This window comes from Eptesicus fuscus, chromosome 7 (genome assembly GCF_027574615.1).
Source record: "Eptesicus fuscus isolate TK198812 chromosome 7, DD_ASM_mEF_20220401, whole genome shotgun sequence".
Taxonomy (NCBI): Eukaryota; Metazoa; Chordata; class Mammalia; order Chiroptera; family Vespertilionidae; genus Eptesicus; species Eptesicus fuscus.
In genome coordinates, this window is record NC_072479.1 from 9,302,227 (window position 1) to 9,309,384 (window position 7,158).

The following is a 7,158-nucleotide window of genomic DNA, read 5'->3' on the forward strand; positions in this document are numbered from 1 at the left end:
TGACATTTCTCTGTATTTTGTTAATGAGGTGAATTGCATTAATTAATTATTAAAATAATAACCCAACCTTGCATTCCTGGGATAAACCCCAATTGGTCATGATATGTAGTCCTTTTACATATTGCTGAGTTTGATTGGCTAATATTTTATCAAGGATTTTTGTGTTTCTGTTTAGGAGGAATATTGGTCTGTATTTATTTATTTATAGTGAAATTGTTATATGGTTTTGATATCAGGGTGTATCATTCAAGGTTGAATCAGAGAAACAGAACCAATAGGAGCTATATTAAGAAATTTAGTGCCAGGAATATGCGACTGTGGGGGCAGATGAGGCAAGTGTGAAATCCATAAGGCTGCAGGTAGGGAGGCTGGAACTCTGGGCATGAGCTAAGGCTGCTTCCACTGGTGCGATTTCTGCTTCAAGGAAGCAAAGACTCTGCTCTTCAGGCCTTTAAACTTATTGAGCCCACTCACCCAGAGTATCTAGCATTATCTCTCTTGCTTTAAGTAAACTGGTTCTGGACTTTGACCACATTTACAAAATGACTGACCAGCAAACTTTGTGTAGCCAGACAAGTCATCACAGTGTCATGCTGCTTCATTAAGTGAATTGGAAAGCATTTCCTCTTTCTATATATTTTTTAAAAATATAACTCATAGCCCAGCTGGCATGGCTCAGTGGTTGAGCATCAACCTATGAACCAAGAGGTCATGGTTCGAGTCCCAGTTAGGGCACATGCCAAGGTTTCGGGCTCAATCCCCATTGGGAGGCATGCAGGAGGCATACAATCAATGATTCTCTCTCATCATTGATGTTTCTATTTCTCTCTCCCTCTCTATTCTTCTCTGATATCAATAAAAAATATTTTAAAAAAATAACTCATATACCATAACAGACATCATTTTTAAATGTACAATTTTGTGGTTTACTAAAGATTTACACACAATTGTATAACATCACCACTACCTAATTCCAGAACATATTCCCCACCCCAAAAAGAAAGTGTGCCTCCTCCATACTTCCTTCCCCACTGTGGGAGTGTTCCCTGCAGTAAAGGGATGATGGAAAAGTTCTGGGGTTGAGTGGTGGTATTGGCTACACAACATTTCGAATGGAGTTAATGCCACTGAATTATACTCTTAAAGTGGTAAGTTTTAGGGTATGTATAGTTTACCACAATAAGAAAATAATAAATGCAATCAAGGGTGCTTCATTCCTTATTTTATAGATGAAGGACACAAAGTACAGATATCAAGGAACTTGCTCAGAGTTGCTCTAGGGAGAGGCAAAATTAGAATCTCACACAAAGTGAGCTCAATTTGATATATTGTCTTTTTCCAAGACATTTACTGGGGCAATGTTTTAATAGCATTAAGTTGTGGGAACAACTTAAGTGCCTGGTGTGGTTCAGTTGTAGATAACCCAGTCAATATGATGTAAAGCCATTAAGATTACATTTCTCAAGACCTTTTTAAGGCATGGTTAAATTATTTTCAATTTATTTATACACTAGAGGCCCGGTGCATGAAATTCGTGCACGGGGGTGGGGGGGGGTGTCCCTCAGGCCAGCCTGCACCCTCTCCAATCTGGGACCCCTTGAGGGATGTCCGATTGCCCGTTTAGGCCCGATCCTACTGGACAGTCAGACATCCCTCTCACAATCCAGGACTGCTGGCTCCCAACTGCTCGCCTGCCTGCCTTCCTGATTGCCCCTAACTGCTTCTGCCTGCCAGCCTGATCACCCCCTAACCACTCCCATGTGAGCCTGATTGATGTCTAACTGCTCCCCTGCCAGCCTGTTTGCCCCCAACTTCCCTCCTCTGCCAGCCTGGTCATCCGTAACTGCCCTCCCCTGCAGGGTTGATCGCCTCCAACTGCCCTCCCTTGCAGGCCTGATGCCTCCCAACTGCCCTCCCCTGCTGGCCATCTTGTGGTGGCCATCTTGTGTCCACATGGGGGCAGGATCTTTGACCACATGGGGGCAGCTATCTTGATCTTGTGTGTTGGAGTGATTGTCAATCTGCATATTACTCTTTTATTAGATAGGATAGAGGCCTGGTGCATGGGTGGGGGCCAGCTGGTTTGCCCTGAAGGGTGTTCAGATCAGGGTGGGGGTTCCCTTGGGGTGTGGGGCAGCCTGAGCGAGGGGCCTGTGGTGGTTTGCAGGCCAGCCATGGCCCCTGGCGACCCAAGCAGAGGCCCTGGTATCTGGAATTTATTTACCTTCTACAATTGAAACTTTGTATCCTGGAGCAGAGCCAAGCCTCCTGCTCGCTCCATGGCCAGCAGCTGTTTCTGTTTGGATTTGTTTACCTTCTATAATTGAAACTTTGTAGCCTTGAGTGGAGGCGTGGGCCTGCCAGAGTGTGTGGAAAGCTTGGCTTCCTCTGTTGCCAGGGAAACCCAAGCCTCCCTTCTGGTAAATTGGTTGGGGTTAATTTGCATACTCGCCCTGATTGGCTGGTGGGTGTGGCTTGGCTGGTGGGTGTGGCTTATGTAGTGGAGTGATGGCTAATTTGCATATTACTCTTTTATTAGAGAGGATCTCGTGGAAAATTGGCATATACAAAAATAAGTTTACATTAAGACCACAGTTTTATGTTTTAAAATTTCAGACATGTATAGTTTAAGTATGTTTAAGCATAAATATAAGGGATTATATCCAAATTATAATGAGGCTATTTTGGGATTATAAAACTTGAAGTGATTTTTTTCATACTTTTCCTAGTTTCTGTATTAGTTACCTAATCACTGAATAACAAATTATCCCCAATCTTAGTAACTTAGAAATTACACAATATTTATTCTCTCTCACAGTTTCTGGGAGAATCTGGGAGCAGCTTGACTGGATAGTTGTGGCTTGTGATTTCTCATTATGATGAGTCAGGTGTTGGCATAGGCTGCAGTCATTTGAAGGTTTAACTAGGTTTGCAGGATCTGCTTCCAATGTGTCCCATTCACATGGTCGGCAAATGGGTTCCCCTCCACAATAATCCTTGAGTGTCTTTACAACATGGCATCTGACTGCTACCCCCTGAGACCAAGGGGGAAGCTACGATGCCTTTTATGACCTAGCCTCAGATGTCACACACAGTCACTTCCACAATACTCTGTTAGACACACAAATGAATCCTGATTCATGAGAACAGACCACACAAGGAATGAATTCCAGGAGGTGAGTATCACCTTGGAGGTTGGCTACCAGGTTTCAAACTTTCTAAATGAACTATGAGGGAAAATGGAGTATTGTGATTAGAGGGGTAGATTCTGGGGCCAGACTGCCTAGTTCAAATCCTAGTTCATCCACATATAATGGTTTCATCAAATATCAAAATGTATGTAATCCTGAGTTGATACTTAACCAATATGTGTTACACCCTCTTCATTTATTAGTTAAGAATGAAAATAGTAACCAGCTCACAGAAATATTGTGAGCATTCAATGATCTGATATATGTGAGCATACCATCTGGTCCATAATAAGTGCTATAAAAGCCTTAGCTATTATTATTTTTATTTTATTTTAAAGTCATAAAACTGATTAAGTGGAATAATTATTTAACAGTGATTTAGTATGATTCCAATCACATAAAAATCTATATATGTATTTAAAAAGTTCATTATCTTTTTTTTTTTTTTTTTACGAAGATGGCACCGAAAGCTAAGAAGGAAGCCCCTGCCCCTCCCAAAGCTGAAGCCAAAGCAAAGGCTTTGAAGGCAAAGAAATCAGCGCTGAAAGGCATCCACAGCCACAAAAAAAAGAAGATCTGCACGTCACCCACCTTCTGACAGCCAAAGACACTGAGGCTCCGGAGGCAGCCTAAATATCCTCGGAAGAGTGCACCCAGGAGAAGCAAGCTTGACCACTGTGCCATCATCTAATTCCCCCTGACTGCCGAGTCAGCCATGGAGAAGACAGAAGACAATAATTCACTGGTGTTCATTGTGGATGTCAAGGCCAACAAGCACCAGATCAAACAGGCTGTGGAGAAACTCTATAACATTGATGTGACCAAGGTCAACACCCTGATCAGGCCTGATGGTGAGAAGAAGGCATATGTTCGACTGGCTCCTGACTATGATGCTTTGGATGTTGCCAACAAATTAGAATCATCTAAACTGAGTCGAGCTGCCTAATTCTAAATATAAAAATTTTACACTGTAAAAATAAAAAATAAAAATAAAAAGTTAATTATTTTGTTAATGTCATTGGTCTCTGGGTCATGGTATTATAGGGTGTGACTTTTAATTTTTTCTTTTTCTTTCTATTTTTATGGTATGCATGTTTTTGGTTGAGAGCCTTATTTTGTTTTATAATCAGAAAAAAATAAATTACTTCATAAACACTCACTGTGTAACAGCAAATACTCAACTGTTGCATTTGTTTACATTAACAAACATGGAGACTAGCTATGTTGAAAGTGATCTAGTCAAAATGTAAATACTAGTTCCCTTTATCTCAAACTTAAAAGGAAAACCTCAAAGCCAATATCAGGAAAAAAAGGCAAGCTTTATCTCCTTTGACTACATTTTTTCCCCATCAAGGTGAGTGTGGGCAACCCTGAACTTGGTTATAATGCCACAATTTCAGCAAACATTCAGGATACACAACAGTGTGTGGAGTACTGTGGTAGGCACTGGAGGGGAATGAGTCTTGATGTTTATTTGATACTTATAAGAAGAAAGAGATTTGAAGCTGTGATGCTTGTGATTCTCTGTGCCTTTAATTTACTGAATCAACCCGGAAGAAATTGTTTCACTTCCCCAAAGCTGCTTTCACACTGTAGCTAGCCACCCACCCATTCAGCAAAGCCACACATATGAACCAAGTTTAAAGAATTTCCTCACTACAAACTTGGTAGAAACTATGTGGCCCAAGTGGTCTGGATCAGATCCCACCCAGCTCCTCAAACAAATGCTGATTCCAGCAAATATGGATTCCAGATGGGGGGGTCATTCTCACATATATGATTTCCCTTTTAATTTTTTTTATTGATTTTTGAGAAAGAGGAGAGGAGAGAAAGAGAGAGAGAAACTAATATCAATGTGAGAGAGAAACATCAATTGGTTGTCTCTCATACACACCCCAACCAGCGATCGACCTCCAACCTGGATATGTGCCCTGATTGGGAATCGAACCTATAACCTTTTGGTGTATGAGATAATGTTCCAACCAACTGAGCCACCTCATCTGGTTAAGGCCCTTTTTATTTTTTACTTTATAATTATCAGGAACAAGATTCCTCTTTATTTCTAAAACAAATCCAGTCAGTCAAATATTTACCTTTACTTTGTCTCTTAGAATTATGATAATTTTACAGAAAAATTCTAAATACGATACAGAGTTTCCATATGTCCTGCAGGCAGTTTTTATTAATGCTAGCATCTTTAATTGCCACAGTACATTTGTCAAAACTAAGAAATTAACATTAGTCCAATTACCATCAACTGAACTCCAGACTTATTTGTGTAGTAGGCAGTTAGATAGACATAAGCAGAGTAGGAACTATACATAGGTCAGGTGCAGAGAGTCTCTGGGGTGGAGAGCCCCAGGTGCCTAGCAATAGGCAAAGCTACAAGCCCTTGCATGACCACTCCCTTAAGTATTAACCCCTGAAAATGATATCTAGTCTTCAGCTGTATTTCTGCTCCGGGCCCAGAAAAACAGCAAAACCAGATGGAGCAACACCATGGCTGACATCAGGACCAGCTTCAATGACTAATGACTTCCTGCCTTGGCACTGACCAATCAGTGGAGATCACAATCTGGAGGAGATACACCTAGAAAGCTAATAAATATTCTATTGAGGTACTCCATTGAGACCTCCAGATAAAAGCCTTAGGACAGAGGACCCAGTAAGGCTCTCTCTAAGGAGCACACACATGCCTTTTCCGCCCCTTTCCTCACCCCCTTGTCTCTCTCTTTCTCCCATGCTTCAAGGGCCCTTCTTTTGCCTCTGTAACTAATTTCCTGAGCCCATTCCTTCTACAATTCACTTCTTCTACCTCTGTGACTTTCTAAATAAGCTTTATCTTATAGTTTGAGTCTTGGCTCTGAATTCTTTCCTAGCCAGAACTCAAGTACCAAGGCTGCTGAATAGAGGTCTGGTCTGACTCTACCAGCCTAACACTTGGTGCCATTTCACCACCAACAACTGCATTTTACCAATTTTTTTTTCACTAATGTACTTTTTCTGTTCCAGGATCTTATTCGGGATCCCACATTGTACTTACCCTAGTCATCATGTCTCCTTAGTCTTCTCCAATCTTTGACAGTTTCTTAGTCTTTCCTTGTTCATCATGAACTTGACAGCTTTGAAGAGTGCTGGCCAGATATTTTGTTGAATGTTCCTTAATTTGGGTTTGTCTGATGTTTTCTTTGGTTAAACTATGGTATGGATTTGAAGAAGACCCAGAGGTAAAGTGCCTGAGAAGAAATTTATTTTTTAAAGACTTCTCAATGTCTTTAATGCTAATATATGAATTCTCAAGAGGAAAAGCTATTTCTTACAGAACAAATTTCAAGGAAAATATATCAAAAGTTAATTTTCTTATGTATCCTCTATTTCTCCTGTATGTTTCCACCCATTATATTTGCTATCAGATATCTGAGTTTGTTCTCAACACTTTAAATCTGCGCAGCAATAAATGGTCTTGGCTTTTTCTTTTTCTTTTTTTTTTTAATATATATTTTATTGATTACTGAGAGGAAGGGAGAGGGAGAGAGAGATAGAAACATCAATGATGAGAGAGAATCATTGATTGGCTGCATCCTGCATGCCCCCTACTGGGGATCGAGCCAGAAACCCAGGTATGTGCCTTTGACTGGAATGGAATTGGGACCTTTCAGTCTGCAGGCCGATGCTCTATCCACTGAGCCAAACCAGCTAGGGCTTGGCTTTTTCTTTCAATGGTCTTGTCACACCCCAAGCTGGGCTACTTGCAGTGGGAGAGCTGAAGTCACAAAGTCGTTAACATAGGTCCTTACTTTCAAACTCACTTTTAGTTGGAGAGACAGGGTGTTGCAAAATGATCTAAACCAACTTGGTTTCATGGTCATCAGGTCCTTCTTGGTGAATGGCCATGGCTTCCAGTGATTAGAGATGCATGGAGGAATACAGATGCCTCCTGCCCAACCACCTCCCTACCCGGTGGTAT

General features: G+C 41.1%; 1 pseudogene; it reads left to right on the top strand.

The window, feature by feature from the left end:
- Positions 1 to 3,648: 3,648 nt before the first annotated feature.
- LOC114228545 (60S ribosomal protein L23a-like) lies at positions 3,649 to 4,152 on the top strand (annotated as a pseudogene).
- The last annotated feature ends 3,006 nt before the right edge of the window (positions 4,153 to 7,158 follow it).